We start from the raw sequence: 19297 nt of genomic DNA, 5'->3' as shown, positions 1-19297 counted from the left end.
ATTCTTCCTTGTACAGGTTCATATTACAGGCCGATCTATTTAGAAATACATAATAAAGTTGACCCTAAAAATAGGCTTTTTAGATTTAACAATTTCTAGCTTAATGATCCATCCTCTACTGAGAAGGAAAAGGTATGGTGGGAAGAGATTCAAGTCCGCGGTCCCTCCAGTATGCCCATGTTTCAACAAAAGCTCAAGATTTTTAAGTCAAAAATAAAAAAATGGAAGAAAGAGGATTTTGGAAATATTTTCCAAGAATAACAAGAGCTAGAGGTATAGATGCGAGAGGTTGTTAGGTCCCTATAACACTAGTGTATTCCCTCATTGTTATTATTAGTGTAGCCCCCTTATTATTGTTGTGCCTATGTAGTCCCCATATTGTTATTATTGTGCCCCATAGAAGCCCACTATTGTTATTGTTGTGCCCTTACATTATTATTGTTATGTCAGCTTTGATTATATTGTGATCCCTTAGACTCTTATATATAGAAAGAAGGTTTTGTCATTTGAATAAACCAAAAATTGTTCATTTGTGTAATGTAAAGGATGTTTCCCCCTCAAAGAGGCTAATTTTGAAGTCTTCTATTTATCTCTTCTTCTATTTTGTGAGTTGTTTGCATAACATTTGGTATTAGAGCTTTCGCTTCTTCAAACAGGCCATCTTGGAATTTTCACTATAATTTGTTTTTCTACGAAGCTTCAGAAGTTGAAATTGTTAGCACGTGGAGCCAAACTCTTGGTGAATTTTGTGTAAAAATTTCAGATCTTGGTTCACTATATTTTTGGAGATATGATCTAGGGAAGTTAGGGCCTTTGTAGGCTCCAAAATTCCATCTTAAACAGGTAACATAGGGAAACTCATCATAACTTTCGTTTCAGGCATCGGATTTGAATTCTGTAAAAAGTGGATGAAGTTTCACAGACTGTAGTTTTTCATGTAGCGATTTCATGGTTGAAGGTCGAAACAATGACACATGGCACTCCGTACAAGTTCGCTCTACTAAACTAGTCTATAATCAGGTCATCATGGGAGATCGGGCATAAATATTTCCTGAAGACTCCAATCTTGGTCTGACTTATGGGGTTGGAAAGAAGACTCAGAGGGCTACCATAGGACGAAATTTTAGACCTTGGAGATCTGAAATTATAGAGATACAACAGATTCAATATCGAGCTCCTACAAAGCAAAAAAAAGGTGTGTAGTTTTTAAAATTTGCATAAGTTTTGTTTGAAAAATTAGTTTGAAGTGATTCAAAGGGCATAGTGAAGCATAATTATCATTAATTGATGCCCCAAAGAAATAAAATGGAAACACCTAGTAAGCAACCCGAAATATCTACTATGACACATGAAGAAGAGGAATAAATACAACATGATATATCAAAATTACAAGACCAAGTGCAACAAATTTTGCTCTCACAAAAAGTAACAAAAGTTAAGATTTATGGTATAGAAGCAAAACTGAAAGGCAACATGGAAGATTTGAAGAAATACATGGAAGGTTTGAAGGAAGGTTTGATAAAGTTGATACAAGAAAGGCTTCCTAATGGTGAAAAGATAGTAGAGGAAACTCATGATGAGAACAAAAGAAACGTTAATCATGATTTCATAGACTTTAATGTTGGATTGAAGACCCACCATATTCCAAAGATCAATATGAGAAATTTTGATGGTAGGATCCTATAACATGGATACTACAAATGGAGCAATATTTTGATCTCCATAAATGCAAAACACTCAAAAGGTACACATTGCAACTTTATATTTAGAACCCAATCGGTTGGTATGGTATCAATGGCTTTGCTCTCGTAAACATTGAAGACCCACCATATTCCAAAGATTGATATGAGAAAGTTTTATGGCAAGGATCCCATAACATGGATACTACAGATGGAGCAATATTTTGATCTCCATAATGTGCAAAACAAACAAAAGGTACACATTGCAACTTTATATTTAGAACCCAATCAATTCGTATGGTATCAATGGCTTTGCTCTTGTAAAGAAATTGTCACTTGGTCAATTTTTACGGAGGAAATGATAGCACATTATGAGGATACAAAGAGCAACACATTTTTTAGCCAATTGATAAATCTCAAACAAAAGGGTTCAATGGTGAAGCACATTGAGGACTTCCAAAAATTGAATATAAGGGTAAATGATATTCCAAAGGAGCATAGGATTGATGTCCTCACAAGGACTTTAAAGGATAACATCCAACATGAGTTTTTCCTTTGGGAACCTGATTCATTGGAGAAGGCATTTAGGTTGGCAAGAAAAACTGAAAGACAAATTATGGAAACAAGGAAGCCTACCACTCACAACTATAAAGATGGAAGTGTTGTTTCTCCTAGCCTTCCACAACCTACAAGGTTGACACCACAATAATTTGAAGAAAAAATATCAAAAGGATTTTGTTATAGTTGTGATATAAAATACACTAAAGGTCATAAGTGTGATGAGAATAAATTATTTTACATAGATTGTGAAGAGGAGGAAGAAAAGGAACAAGAAATGTCAAAAGAAGAGGATATACACCAAGGAAGCCTAGCAAATACACTAAAGGTCATAAGTGTGCTGAGAAGAAATTATTCTACATAGATTGTGAAGAGGAAGAAGAAAAGGAGCAAGAAAGGTCAAAAGAACAGGATATGCTCCAGGAACAAAGCCTAGATGAAGAACAAATAAATCCGACCATATCTTGTAATGCATTGGCAGGAATTACCACTCCTCAAACCATCAAGATAGAAGGACAAATCAAGAAGAAAAAGGTGATAGTGTTGATTGATTCAGGAAGAACCCACAATTTTATTCACTGTAGGGTAGCAAAAGAATTGAATTTCTTCCTATATCCAGCACCAGAGTGTCAAGTGATGATTGCAAATGGAGGAACAATAAATTGCTCTGGAAAGTGCCATAATATCAAGCTATCCATGGGAGAATATGTATTGACTATCCCAATGCTTTCCATTCCAATGGGAGGTGCTGATGTTGTACTAGGAGTCCAATGGCTACAATCCTTGGGTACAATAGCTTTTAATTTTCAAGAACTTTTCATCAAATTTTCTGTGGAAGGAAAGGAAGTTGAATTAAGGGGTATTGCAGGGAAACCAGGAAAGATAATCAGCTCTAATGGTATGACAAAGCTTCTAAAAAAGGAGCAAAGGGGTGTAATTGCACAATTATGTTCGCTAGATGTTTCCACATTAGAATCATCTATTTCTCCAGATCTCCAAAAAGTCCTGGACAATCATTCCAAGGTATTTGAGACTCCCAAAGGTCTCCCACCTATGCGTGATCATGATCATGCTATTCATCTGATTCCAGGAAGTGTTCCTCCAAACATCAGGCCGTACAGATATCCCTATGTCCAAAAAAGTGAAATTGAACGTATGGTTGCAGAAATGCTAGAGGCTGGTATAATTCAACCGAGTCAAAGTTCTTTCTCTGCTCCAGTAGTATTGGTGCACAAGAAGGATGGATCATGGCGCATGTGTCCGGATTATAGGGAGCTCAACAAGCTCACTATTAAAGATAAGTTCCCCATTCCTGTCATTGATGAATTACTGGATGAATTGCATGGATCAATTTACTTCACCAAGTTGGATCTTCGTTCAGGATATCATCAAATCAGAATGAAGATTGAAGACATTCCAAAAACGGCATTTAGAACTCATGAGGGTCATTATGAATTTTTGGTCATGCCTTTTGGCCTTACCAATGCACCTTCAACATTTCAAGGTTTGATGAATTCAATTTTCAAACCATTCCTTAGAAAATTTGTGTTAGTATTTTTTGATGATATACTTATCTACAGCAAGTCTTGGAAGGATCATGTTGAACATGTTGACAGGGTGCTACAACTATTGGAAGAGAAACAATTATATGCAAAAGATCCAAATGTTTCTTTGGAGTCCAGGAGGTGGAATATTTGGGTCATATTGTATCTCATGAAGGAGTTAAGGTAGACCCTACCAAAATTAAAGCCATTAAGGAATGGAAAATCCCCACATCCATAAAGCATTTGCGTGGATTTCTTGGGTTGACAGGGTATTATCGCAAGTTTGTTAAGAATTATGGGAGAATAGCAGCACCTCTAACAACATTATTGAAGAAAGATGCATTTTCATGGACTCCGGAAGCAACAAAGGCCTTTGAACATCTTAAAGAGGCAATGTGCCAAGCACCGGTCTTAGCTACACCGGACTTCACAAAAACCTTTATTGTGGAATGTGATGCTTCAGGAAATGGAATTGGTGCTGTTCTAATGCAAGATGAAAGACCCATTGCTTTTGAAAGTCGTCCAATCAAGGGAAAGTTTCTAAGCAAAGCTATTTATGAGAAGGAAATGTTGGCAATACTCCATGCACTTAAGAAATGGCGACCCTACCTAATGGGAAGACACTTCAAGGTAAAAACGGATCATGATAGCCTTAAATACTTTTTAGAACAAAGATTATCCTCTGAAGAGCAACAAAAGTGGGTCACAAAGATGTTGGGTTATGACTTTGAAATCATCTACAAAAAAGGGAAGCAAAATGTGGTGGCAGATGCACTCTCAAGGAAGGATGAGGATGTGGAAGCATTGTTGTCCGCTATTTCTATCATCCAACCAGATTGGATAAATGAAGCAAGGGAGGAATGGAAGAATGATGAAGAAGTGTGGGCACTTATTCGAAAGCTACAACAAGATTCCAGTACGTCTGATACATTTAGCTGGAAAAATGATTCGTTATGGTACAAAGATCGCTTATACCTCTGTAAGAATTCCCAGCTAAAACAAAAGATTCTTATGGAATTGCACACTTCTCCCTTAGGAGGGCACTCAGGATTTTTAAAAACTTACCACAGGGTTAAGAAGGAATTTTTTTGGGATGGCCTTAAATCAGATATTCAAAAGTTTGTGGCAGAATGTTTGGTTTGCCAACAAAATAAAGTTGAAACAATTAAGACACCAGGTCTATTACAACCTTTATCCATTCCAAGCCAACGTTGGGAGGAGGTTTCAATGGATTTTATCACAGGTTTACCCAAGTCTGAGGGAAAGAGTGTCATCATGGTGGTAGTTGACAGACTTACCAAGTATGCACACTTTTGTGCATTATCACATCCATTTAAAGCCAGTACAGTTTCTACTGCATTTATGGAAACAATTCAAAAGCTACATGGAAACCCAAAGATTATTGTAAGTGACAGAGATCCCATTTTCACTGGAAATTTTTGGACACAATTATTTTCTTGTCTTGGTACTCAGTTAGCTCATAGCTCATCTTATCATCCTCAATCTGATGGGCAAACTGAGATAGTAAACAAATGTTTGGAAGGATATCTTCGTTGCTTTGTATCTGATAAACAGACACAATGGGTCAAATGGTTGCCTCTGGCTGAATGGTGGTATAACACTTCCTTTCATACAGCAACAAAAATGACCCCATTTATGGCACTTTATGGGTATCAACCACCATCCATCACATCATATTTAAGAGAAAATTCTAAGGTTCAGGCAGTGGAACATCACATCGAACATCAACAACAAGTCCTCCAACTCTTAAAGGATAACCTCGTGTTGGCACAGAATAGAATGAAACAACAGGCAGATCAACATCACAGTGAAAGAAGTTTTGATGTAGGTGATTGGGTATTCCTACGGCTACAACCATATAAGCAAATGTCCCTCAAGCAAGCTAAGAAGGATAATAAATTATCACCAAAGTATTATGGTCCGTACAAGGTGTTGCAAAAGATTGGTACTATGGCATACAAATTGGAGCTTCCTGCAGCTTCTCGATTGCACCCAGTTTTCCATGTTTCATGCTTAAAGAAGGTTATAGGCGACAAGCTCCCAGTTCAAACAATATTGCCAGAACTTGACGAGGAAGGAAAAATTATATTGGAACCGGAAGCAGTTATAGAAACAAGAGTACCTTATCAAGTGGAAGAACTTATCCGCTGAAGATTCCACATGGGAGGATGAGAATTTTATGCAGAAGTATCCAGAACTACTCAAGCGTTGAGGACAACACTTTTTTGAAGGAGAGGGGCATGTTGGGTCCCTATAATACTAGTGATTACCCCATTACTATTGTAGTTATACCCCTTATTTATATTGTTGTGCCCCCATTACCCCCATATTGTTATTAATGTGCCCATAGAATCCCTCTATTGTTATTTTTGTGGCTTTATATTATTATTGTTAGGTCGGCTGGATTATATTGTGACTCCATAGACTCCTATATATAGAAAGGAGGTTTTGTCATTTGTATCATCCAAGAATTGTTCATTTATGTAATGTAAAAGAGGTTGCCCCCTCGAAGAGGCTGAATTCTAAGGCGTTGATCTATCTTTTCTATCTTTTCTTGAGCTGGTTACATAACAGGTATCAATGGCTTTGCTCTTGTAAACATTGAAGACCCACCATATTCCAAAGATTGATATGAGAAAGTTTTATGGCAAGGATCCCGTAACATGGATACTACAGATGGAGCAATATTTTGATCTCCATAATGTGCAAAATAAACAAAAGGTACACATTGCAACTTTATATTTAGAACCCAATCAATTCGTATGGTATCAATGGCTTTGCTCTCGTAAAGAAATTGTCACTTGGTCAATTTTTACGGAGGAAATGATAGCACATTATGAGGATACAAAGAGCAACACATTTTTTAGCCAATTGATAAATCTCAAACAAAAGGGTTCAATGGTGAAGCACATTGAGGACTTCCAAAAATTGAATATAAGGGTAAATGATATTCCAAAGGAGCATAGGATTGATGTCCTCACAAGGACTTTAAATGATAACATCCAACATGAGTTTTGCCTTTGGGAACCTGATTCATTGGAGAAGGCATTTAGGTTGGCAAGAAAAACTGAAAGACAAATTATGGAAACAAGGAAGCCTACCACTCACAACTATAAAGATGGAAGTGTTGTTGCTCCTAGCTTTCCACAACCTACAAGGTTGACACCACAATAATTTGAAGAAAAAATATCAAAAGGATTTTGTTATAGTTGTGATATAAAATACACTAAAGGTCATAAGTGTGATGAGAATAAATTATTTTACATAGATTGTGAAGAGGAGGAAGAAAAGGAACAAGAAATGTCAAAAGAAGAGGATATACACCAAGAACCAACCCCAGAGAAAGAAGAAATGAATCCGACCGTATCTTGTAATGCATTGGCAGGAATTACCACTCCTCTAACTCTCAAGATAGAAGGACATATCAAGAAGAAAAAGGTAATAGTGTTGATTGATTCGGGTAATACCCATAATTTTACTCATTATAAGATAGCCAAGGAATTGAATTGCTTCCTGTATCCAACACCAGAGTGTCAAGTGATGGTTGCAAATGGAGGAACCATAAATTGCTCGGGAAAGTTCCATAATATCAAGCTATCCAAGGGAGAATATCTATTGAATAGTCCAATTATTTCCATTCCAATGGGTGGTGCTGATGTTGTACTAGGAGTCCAATGGTTACATTCTTTGGGTACGATAGCTTGTAATTTTCAAGAACTTTTCTTGATTTTTTTTTGGGAAGGAAAGAAAATTGAATTAAGGGGTATCACAAGGAAATCAGGAAAGATAATAAACTCTAATGGCATGACAAAGCTTCTAAAGAAAGAACAATGGGGCATAATTGCACAATTATGTTCAGTAGAGCTTCAAACATCGAAATCATCTATTTCTCCAAATCTCCAAAAAGTATTGGATAATCATTCCAAGGTGTTTGAGACTCTCAAAGTTCTCCCACCTATTTGTGATCATGATCATGCTATTAATTTGATTCCAGGAAGTGTTCCTCCAAACATCAGACCTTAAAGATATCCATATGCCCAAAAGAGTGAAATGGAACGTATGGTTGTAGAAATTCTAGAGGCTGGTATAACTCAACCTAGTCAAAGTTCTTTCTCTACTCCAGTAGTATTGGTGCACGAGAAGGATGGATCATGGGACATGTGTCTGGATTATAGGGAGCTCAACAAGCTCAATATTAAAGATAAACTTCCCATTCGTGTCATTGATGAATTATTAGATGAATTACATGGAGCAATTTACTTCGCCAAGTTGGATCTTCGTTCAGGATATCATCAAATAAGAATGAAGATTGAAGACATTCCGAAAACAACATTTAGAACTCATGAGGGTCATTATGAAGTTTTGGTCATGCCTTTGGCCTTACCAATGCACCTTCTACATTTCAAGGTTTGATGAATTCCATTTTCAAACCCTTCCTTAGAAAATTTGTGTTACTATTTTTTGATGATATATTAATCTACAGCAAGTCTTGGAAGGATCATGTTCAACATGTTGACAAGGTGCTCAAACCATTGAAGGAGAAACAATTAAATGCAAAAACCTCCAAATGTTTCTTTTAAGTACATGAGGTTGAATATCTGGGTCATATTGTATCTCATGAGGGTGTTAAGGTAGACACTAACAAAATTAAAGCCATTAAGGAATGGAAAATCCCCACATCCATAAGGCATCTGTGAGGATTTCTCAGGTTGACAGGGTATTATCGCAAGTTTGTTAAGAATTATTAGAGAATAGCAGCTCCTCTAACAACATTACTGAAGAAAGATGCATTTTCTTGGACTCCAAAAGCAACTAAGGCCTTTGAACGTCTTAAAGAGGCAATGTGCCAAGCATTGGTCTTAGCTATGCTAGACTTCACAAAAATATTTATTGTGGAATGTGATGCCTCAGGAAATGGAATTGGTGTTGTTTTAATGCAAGAAGGAAGACCCGTTACTTTTGAAATTCATCCAATCAAAGGAAAATATTTGCATAAAGCTATTTATGAGAAGGAAATGTTGGTAATACTACATGGACTTAAGAAATGGTGACCTTACCTAATGGGAAGGCACTTCAAGGTAAAAACAGATCATGATGGTCTTAAATACTTTTTAAAACAAAGATCATCTTCAAAAGAGCAACAAAAATGGGTCACAAAGATGTTGGGATATGACTTTGAAATCATCTACAAAAAAGGGAAACAAAATGTTGTTGTAGAAGCACTCTCAATAAAGGATGAGGATGTGGAAGCATTGCTTTGTGCCATTTCTATTATCCAACCATATTGGATAACCAAAGCAATGGATGAATGGAAGAATGACAAAGAAGTGTGGGCACTCATTCAAAAGTTGCAGCAAGATCACAGTACATTTGATACATTTAGCTGGAAAAATGATTCATTATGGTACAAAGATCGCTTATGCCTTTGTAAGAATTCCCAACTCAAACAAAAGATTCTTCTAGAATTGCACACCTCTCCCATAGGAGGGAAATCAAGATTTTTGAAAACTTACCACAGGGTTAAGAAGGATTTTTTTTGCGATGGCATTAAATTTGATATTCAAAAGTTTGTGGCAGAATGTTTGGTTTGCCAACAAAATAAAGTCAAGACAATTAAGACCCTGGGTTTGTTACAACCTTTATCCATTCCAAGTCAATGTTGGGAGGAGGTTTCAATGGATTTTATCACAAGTTTACACAAGTATGAAGGAAAGAGTGTCATCATGGTGGTAGTTGATAGACTTACCATGTATGCACACTTTTGTGCATTATCTCATCCATTTAAAGCCAATGCAGTTGTTACTACATTTATGGAAACAATTCAAAAGGTACATGGAAACCCAAAGACTATTGTAAGTGATAGAGATCCCATTTTCACCGGAAATTTTTGGACAAAATTATTTTCTTGTCTGGGTACTCAATTAGCTTATAGCTCATCTTATCATCCTCAATCTAATGGGCAAACTAAGATAGTTAACAAATATTGGGAAGGATATCTTCATTGCTTTGTATTTGATAGACAAACACAATGGGTCAAGTGGTTACCTCTGGCTGAATGGTGGTATAACACTTCCTTCCATATTGCAGCAAAAAAAGGCCCCATTTATGGCACTTTATGGATATCATCCACGGTCCATCACATCATATTTAAGAGAAAATTCTAAGGTTTAAGAAGTGGAAGATCACATTGAGCATCAACAACAAGTTCTCCAACTCTTAAAGGATAACCTCACTTTGGCGCAGAATAGAATGAAACAAAAAGCAGGTCAACATCGTAGTGAAAGAAGTTTTGATGTAGGCAACTGGGTATTTTTACGGCTACAACTATACAAACAAATGTCCCTCAAGCAAGCTAAGAAGATAATAAATTATCACCAAAGTATTATGGTACTTACAAGGTGTTGCAAAAGATTGGTACTAGGCATACAAATTGGAGCTTCCTGCATCTTCCTTAGTGCACCTAGTTTTCCATGTTTCATGATTAAAGAAGGTTATAGGTGACAAGCTCCCAGTTCAAACAATATTTCCAGAACTTGACGAGGAAGGAAAAATCATATTGGAACTTGAAGCCGTCATGGAAACAAGAACTTGACAGTTACGAAATCGATTAATTTCAAAGTATCTCATCAAGTGGAAGAACTTACCCACTGAAGATTCCACATGGCAGGATGGTCATTTTATACAAATACATCCAGAACTACTCGAGCATTGATGACACCACTTTTTTGAAGGAGAGGGGCATGTTTGGTCCCTATAATACTAGTGCATTCCCTCATTGTTATTGTTAGTGTAGCCCCCTTATTATTTTTGTGCCCATGTAGTCTCCATATTGTTATTATTGTGCCCCATATGAGCCCTCTATTGTTATTGTTGTGCCCTTACATTATTATTGTTATGTAGGTTCTGATTATATTGTGACCCCTTAGACTCCTATATATACAAAGGACGTTTTTTCATTTGAATCATCCAAGAATTGTTCATTTGTGTAAAGGAAAGGAGGTTGCCCCCTTGAACATGCTAATTTTGAATTCATGATCTATCTCTTCTTCTATTTTGTGAGTTGGTTGCATAACAGAGGTTTAACAACAAATATTTTTAAAGGAAGAATTGAGGGCATGGCTACAAAAGAAGGAGAAATGCTCACAAAAATATAGGACAAAAGGCAAGAGGAGGAAATACTGTGAAGGCAAAAATCAAGAATCCATTGGCTTCGAGAAGGGGAGAAGAACATAATTTTTCATAAATCAATGATCAAACATTGAAATCATAACATGATATTTTCACTCACAGATGAAGTAGGTTGAAAAATTATAGATCATAAAGAGATGGAGCAATAATTGGTTAGATATTATGGATTAATTTTAGCTAAACCAAATCAAAGTTGATGGAGACCAATTTAGAAGATCATGGAAAACATCCCAATTTTGTTTCGACCGGATCATAATGTTGCCTTAATGTGAGAGGTACCCATGCCAAAGTCAAAGAGGTCGTAATCTCCATGCAAAAAAACGAAGTGTTGGGTCCATATGGATTTACCACAAATTTCTTCCAAGATTTTTGGCACTTCCTTAGTGAAGAAATCCATGGCTTGGTGGAGGAATCTTGCAGTACATGATCTTTATTTCTGGCTTTTAATGCCATGTTATTAATGCTAACACCTAATTATGATAAGCCCCAAGACCTTGTTAGCTTCATACCAATAGCCTTATGCAATGTAATATATAAATTATTGCAAAATTCATTGCAAATCATCTAATTCCACTTCTACCAAATCTAATCTAAATGGAGTAGAATGGTTATGTGGAGGGTGGACATACCTTAAATGGAATGGTAGTAGACCATGAGGTCATTCGTTCATCTAAAAAAACTAAAAGGAAATAATGCTAATTAAGTTTGACCTGTCTAAGGCCTTTGAAAAACTTAATTGGGCTTATCTCTTCAGTGTTCTCATAGTCTTTGGATTTTTAAGTAGTTGGATTAATTACGTAGGACCTCTAGTTGTAACTCATTTCTTCTCGGTGGTGCTTAATGGATCTCCTTCCTAAACATTAAAGTCTTCACGTGGAATTAAAAAAGGTGACCCTCTCTTTCCACTCTTATTTATTCTTGTTACAGAAGGGTTGGAATGCACCATAAAGCTAGTTGCAACACAAGGAAAGATAAAATGATTAAAACTTTGTAGCAATGATCTTCCCATCTCCCATTAGTAGTTGTTATTAATGATACAAAGCTAATGGGAGTTCCTACAATAAGAGAAGATAGAACTATAAAATAGATCCCAAAGGACTTCATGGAGGCCTCAAGTACATCCATAAACACAGGTAAATGTCAAATTTATTTCCTTAATACTAGCTTGGCATTGTAGGGGCAGCTAGTCAAAGTGTTGGGTTTTCAACGTAGTTCTCTCCTTGCTAAATATATGGGGGTGCCTTTTGTACAAAACTCATTTATAACTATCTGCTGGAAGCTAAAAAAAAATAAAAATTTATTGTTGGACCTTCAAATCTCTCAATTTTGCTAGTAGATTATTATTGTTAAAATGAATCTCGCAAAACGTTCTGATGTATCTTCTCTCTACATTGGCAACACCCAAAGGAATCCTTAAATCCATAAATATTATCCACATTTAATTTCTTTAGGGGGGGTCTATGCGGGAAACAAAATGAACCCTTGTATCCTAGGATAACTTATATCCTACCTTGGTCTTCTTGATCTAGAAATTCTAAGTAATGTTTTTTGGGGGGGGAATTATGGTGGAGGTGGATCCAAGGTGGCCAGGAGTTATGGAGGCAACCTTGGAGCAAGAAATACAACCCCTCTCAATCATGGCAACAACAATTGAGAGCTCAAAACCCTGTTCGAGGATCTTTGATATGGAATTTGGCCAGCACTAATAAATTCATCGTATAACATCATCATTTTTGGGAAGTCTAAGAGGGAAAGGACACCTTATTTTGGATGGACTCATGGCAACAATGTCTAGAGCTTGTTAAGAGGGCGAAATTCTTTTCTATAGAAGAGCTCATGAAATCTAGATCTCTCTTGATAATAGAAGATTCTTGGAACTAGATAACGAAGCGCACCTCCTGGGGAGAATGGAAAAATAAGGAAAGTTGGACTCAAAGTCTTGATCAAGCCAGTGTGGACACATTAATGGAAACTCCACGAATGAAATATTTCACTCTCTAAGGGATAGGACAAACTATGATGGAGCTATAACTAGAAGGGTATGTTCACAATCTAACAGGCATATCAACTAGCTGAAAGTCACACCAATATCTCTAATCAACTGATTTAGAAATATGTTTGAGCTTAGAATTTATGGCCCAAAGTTTCCTATTTTCTTTGGTTGTTAGTACATAAAATAACCCTTACATGGGATAAAATCATCCGTAGAGTATTTGAAGGTCCTTTCCTCTATTTTCTGTGTAGATTACATGCAAAGGACATGGAGCACTTGCTCAATACATCTATTTTTTTTTTAACTCTATGGTCTCAACTTCTCAAATTATTTGGATAGTCAAACAAGAATAGGAATGAAATCATAGAAATGATTGAAGGTCATAGATCCTCAATGACAAAAAATCTTATTCTAAATCAAGCTTGTGCCCTCATTCCAGGGTTTTCTCCATGTAACACATGGAAGGATAGGAACAATCACATATTTAATAATCGATCATCAAAAGGGGAGGAAATTTGGGAAAAAGAATTGCAAGTGTTTGTGAAACAATTCTACTCCACCATTGGTCATCATCACATTGTGAAGTTGAAGGTTTGGGTGCCACAATTTTGCATAATCTTGAGTTGTTTCCATCTCCTTCTATTAATCCTTTGCCTCCAAGAAACCCATCTTCTAGTCTTCTAGCTTCCCAAATCCCTCCTCCCACTAGATTCCTTAAACTTAATTTTGATGGGGCATCTAAAGGCAACCCAAGTTCTATTGGTCTTGGAGGACTCTTTCGTGACAACTATGGGCAACCAATTTTTCTATTCGCAAATAGTATGGGACATTCAAGTAACAACATAGCTAAATTTGTAGCTTTAGAGACTGGCCTTGTTATTGCATCATCACAAGGCTTCTCTAGGCTAATTGTGGAGGGTAATTCTCAACTAGTCATCTCAAGAGCAAAGAAATTGATCAATGGAGCTTATCTAGAAATTTGTTGCCATAGTTGAAGATTGGGAAAATATATCACACATATTAACCTTCTGATCCATAAAATTTTGGTCATTATTCCCTCTCTTATCAAGAGAACAAGTGATAAGGTAGTGGACCTTATGGCCAACCCGGGATGTAAAGAAATTCACCTTCATCTTTCAACAAGTTGGAACAATCACTTATGGGAGGACTAGATACCAAGTCTTATTGATCTAATAAACAAAGATCGAGAAACCTAGTTCACGGTGGAAGAACATGAAGAACCTGCTTGCATTGAGGAGCAGCTTTGCAACAATCCAAATCATGCACCTCCAGTCAATCCGACCATTCCATGCACTATTGATATTTCCACTTCCTTTTGATGGCTTTAGTCAATTTATGATTTTTCTACTTCGCTTGGAATTTACTAGTACTATTGGCATAATGTCTTGCATGATTGAAGTCTTGGGCAATAAACCTTTTTGTATGTATCCACTTAGTATATGGACATTTGGGACAAAAGACATTAAATTTTTCCATTGGTTTGGTTTCCAAACTGGTAGAACATATCAAAATATTTTGATATTATGTAATCTGGTATCAATTTAATAGAAAGAAGCTTGTTTACAAAATAAAAGAAAACAATGTATTTTGTCAAAATTAATTATTTACTTATAATTAAAGTAAAAGGAAGTTTGAATCTTATGCAAAACAAATTCATGTGAATAGTCATTAATTGTAAATTAAGCATTGATACCAATATAATAATTGGATTTGTTCCTGCTATCTCATATATATTATCTATTTATATTGTGCAACTAAAAAGAAGCGATATATATACATACACACATTAATGTATATAACATTGTCAAAATCTTCACAAGATCATTAACTTTAAGGAAAAAACAATTATAAAATCTCTCTCTCGATATATATATATATATATATATATATATATTAGTTTGATTGCCTTTTAATTTTCTATTTTTTTGAACCTTATTTTTTGGAACTATTACCCATTCATTGAGTGTCATTAATATTAACATATGTTATTATTATATATTAATAAAATATATTATTATATCCCTGATGGGGGTGTTACTGTAGTTATAATGGGGTAGAGACTGATATGACAGGCCTCCCCGCCACACCAACCCCTTGCACGCCACATCACCTTAGCATAATAATGAGCCCTTGCCTCCCAAGGAGGGTGTTAGAGGCTCTCCAACACATCTTTGAGTTTGATTTCGTCATGTGTATGAAGGTACCGCCATACTCCTCCTTCTTGGCAAACTATTAGTTAGCTTATGTGGCAAAAATTTGAACAAGTTGAAAATAATATCGAGTAACTCATATAAGCTCGAAGGGGCAAGAAAATTTGAATATCTTGATATTGAGGTGAATAGTGGCAACCATTGTGATTCTACCTTGGGTCTTGCCCAGAACAATCCTTTGAAGTTATTGATTCACCGATTACAATGATTTATGTGTGTGTGTGTGTGTGTGTGTGTGCACTAAAATTGCTTCTTCTTGGCTAAGAGTTTGTCTTCCTCAGATGTAAGGAAACATGTTAAAAACTAAAGACCCAAAGGCGTCCTGCAAGAGTGAAAGCTTGCCCCCTTTCGGACTGCCAATGGGTAAAATCTAGGTGGCATGGTTTTACTTGAATAACAACAATGAGTGAGTCCACATTCACAGATACCTTGAATAATAATGATGAGTCAATCTATATTCACGAATAACAACGAGTGGTGATTGTTCCCACTACTTGTTTGACAATTGAGTTATGATAGGTTTTCTCGTTGTTTCATATATATAACATTTTTTCACACACATTAACACACACACACACACACACACACACACACTATATATATATATATATATATATATATATATATCAAAAATAAATATTATGCTAACTATATTACAAGTTTATTATATATTTATCTTAATTTTTCACTATTTTATAAAATTATTCTTAAGACCCTCGCTTTGTGATACGTACCCTTAAATCATATTATTAGTCTTTGCCCTCCAAGCTGCATGGACTATAGTAATCGAATTTTTAGTTAGTAAATTAATTATTCAATACTCCAAACCGAAATTAAAAGACTTAAACCTAAAGTGTTAGCTTCTTATTTCCCTTCTCACTTTTTTCTCTCATATCACATGCTTCCAGCAATTTCATTTAACCAATAAGAAATTTGGACGTCTTTTTTGGCCTCTTTCGGAGGCAATTCATACATTATACTTAGTCATATCTTGGTTAAAAGATATATTTCATGACTAATTCTCAGAAATTGAGGTAAATGCTAGAATTACCTCATAACATTAAATGTTTTCCCATACCTATTCCATAACATGTTTTCCATAACCCAATGTCCATAACATGATGTAGTGTCTCGAGGAGGTTGTTCGGGTACCACCTACCATCCCCATAGACCATAACATGTTGCGGTGGAGAAACTCGCTTCAAAATTTGTTCCCTTGTGACAAAGGATTTCTCCAGTCTCTCTGAAACAATTAGGAAGTGGGACTTTGTAAGTGAGCCCTGAACTACTTTGATTTTTCTAGATATAGTTCTTTTTAATGCTCTAAATTGCTCTAATTTTGGTAAGTGAGATTTGAACTAATTGTGTATCTGAACTGTTGAACGAACAAATAGAACAAACAACTAGTAAGTGAGCTCTCAACTACTCTGCTTCTTCTATATATATATTTCTTCTTAATGCTCTAAATTGCTCTAATTTTGTTAGATATAGACTTTGTAACGCTCCTCTAAGTTGTTCTCTAAGTTATTATCCTGAATGTGTGTTCTTTCTTGGGGTTGTAAAAGGAAGGTAGAACCAACCTAACTTCTCCACTAACAACAAGAGGAACCGACTCTTAATCTGTAAATACCACTAAACAATCCTTACATCATAGGTAAATATAATAAACGATCCTTACATTTTCTTTGAATACATTTTCCGAATGACAATTTTCAATGTGATACCTATAAAGATGATTATAAATATTGTTTGTCCTAATTCAAAAGTCATCCTTCGAACATTTTGGTAGCATCTTGTTTTTGGTCCTAATTTACGATTCAATTAGTTTTCTAGTTATGTGCTTAGAGAATGCCAAAATAGTAGCACATGCTTTCTTTTGAGCAACATAAGTTCGTATCTTTTAGCAAGCCTATCTACTTGCCTCTCATGTATTAACCTGTGTTCTCTTCCATTGATTAGTTTTTACTCTAATAATCTACTAAAACACCAAAGCTAACAAATGAACATTATTTATAAATGTATAGACAATAACCACATGAATTGAAATTGTATACAGTAAATCAAAATTATTTCACACTATATAGAAAAAATCCATGTGAATTAAAGTTGTATTGAATAAGGGTCGTTGATTTTTAAATTGCATAGATAAAGCCTGGATGCAACTTAATTTGAAATGTATTCGAAGAAGCCAAATGAACCGACTTTTTATATAATGGAATGATTCTAGACATGAATGGATTAAAATTCTATAGAATCAAGGGAGGTGATTTTTTAATTGTATACACAAAACCAAAATGAAGTGAAATGGCGTATAAGTTTTAGTGGGTTTTTCCTGTATCCTAAATCTGAAATACATTGAAATAATATCTAAACTATAGAAAGTAACACGTAAAAACCATTTTTGTGATAAAATGGAGAAGTAAGTAACCCGAAAGTATTTCCAAAGCTAATAATAAAAAAACCACTTGCAACAAGCAAGTTGCTTCTGCACTACTTCCTTTCAAGGCCCATCTTCAATGTGCATGCTTCACTTTATAAAAGCAATTCTAACTTTGCTACCTGAACTCATAAATGCTTATAAGCAATGGACTGGAGGCAAAGGGGGCACATAGGTTGCATGCATGCCCCACATGTCTACCCACAATGTTTTTGTTTTTTTATTTTTGTTTGTTTGTTTGTTTGTTTGTTTTTTTTTTTGTTTATTTATTTGTTTTTGTTTTTTTGTTTTGTTTTTGTTTTTGTTTTTGTTGTTTTTGTTTTTTTTAAGTTTTTGTTATTGTTTTTGTATTTTTTTCTTAAATAAATAAATAAGTAATAATAATATATAAGGAAGTGATTGAAAGTAATGCAAGCCTACTTGTTGCATGCACAATACATGTCTACGCCAATCCTTCAAGGTATCAGCAAAATGTCTAAGTTTATATTTGCATCTTTGCCATGAATGTGTGACTAGTGCAAGGACGTTGTAACACGAGATTTCGAAAACACAGCTTGTGAAATGTTGCTTCTAAGTGTTGTCTCTCTTGAGTGATGCAATTATACATTGAACAATAATGCATTACAATCATCTCCAATCCAATTTTTCTTTGTGTCATTTGTGAGTGTGTGTTTAATGTATGATCATTAGCTTACTTTTAAGCCATGGCTTTAAGTCCATAGATGAGAAGAGCATATTCCAATGTATAGGCATGCACAATGGGAGTAATACCCCTTTCCTCATTCAGATTCGTTGCAACTTGCATGGCCTCTCCAATTACTCATTGGGGATGCCCATGAGGGCTTGCACGAGCCTTCACCTCCATGATTTTCTCTGCATCTTCTCTCGTCATAGCCTTGCCTACAACAAGATTTCCAGTTGCGGCCTGCACATACACAAAGTTATGTAAAAGAAAATCAAAATATATATGTAGAAGAACTAAAGGTGTCTTGAATAAAACCTTCTCATTTTTGGGACTCCCCTTCACCATGTAGGTTTTGACCCCGTAAAGAAATTACCTGCATACGAATTGTAAAACACAAAGAATAAACAATGCGAGAACATAACACATAAAACACATATACATAGATATTTTCCCTTGGATCCCAAAACCGGGACTACCAGCTTTATTTTTCATTATATTCCTTTCATTGTTACAATACATATTTATACATGTCGAAGCATCCAATACCATGGATTGAAAATCATAGGTAGGTCCGCCCAACCTAATATAGGGTCCAAAAAAAAAAATTCTCGGGGCACTGCCCCGAACCCCATAGAGGGGGCCTACCCACCACCCTCAAACCCCCTAAACAAGGGGGCGGTAACCCCCCAGTTCACTACGTAGGTTAGTCGTGGAAAGAATATAACACAACCCAACATTCTCCCACTTGTTGTGTTCTTTCCACAGGGGGCCACAGGAGAGCTTAGTCATTTGCAGTGGGTTCATTGTGTTGATGCAGTGAATCATGGTTGGATGAGAGTGATGCTCGAGGAGAATAAAGTAAATCTCATCAGTGTGCCCATAGAGTAGGAAGAGCATTATTATTCGCTAGTAGCACTAGATTTCGGAGAGAGTAAGTGTTCTAATAACAATGCCATTTCAA

The 19297-nt window shown here is 35.8% G+C and overlaps 1 pseudogene; it reads left to right on the top strand.

Annotated features, from left to right (window-relative positions):
- The window catches only part of LOC149181330 (xylan glycosyltransferase MUCI21-like), an 81507-nt pseudogene that overhangs the window by 15883 nt on the left and 46327 nt on the right, over window positions 1-19297 (top strand).

The sequence above is a fragment of the Pinus tabuliformis genome, chromosome 3_2, assembly GCF_031772625.1.
Source record: "Pinus tabuliformis cultivar Carrire ecotype Pingquan chromosome 3_2, CPIR1, whole genome shotgun sequence".
Taxonomy (NCBI): Eukaryota; Viridiplantae; Streptophyta; class Pinopsida; order Pinales; family Pinaceae; genus Pinus; species Pinus tabuliformis.
The sequence above is the reverse complement of the archived record's forward strand: the minus strand, read 5'-3'. Positions and strand labels throughout refer to the sequence as shown.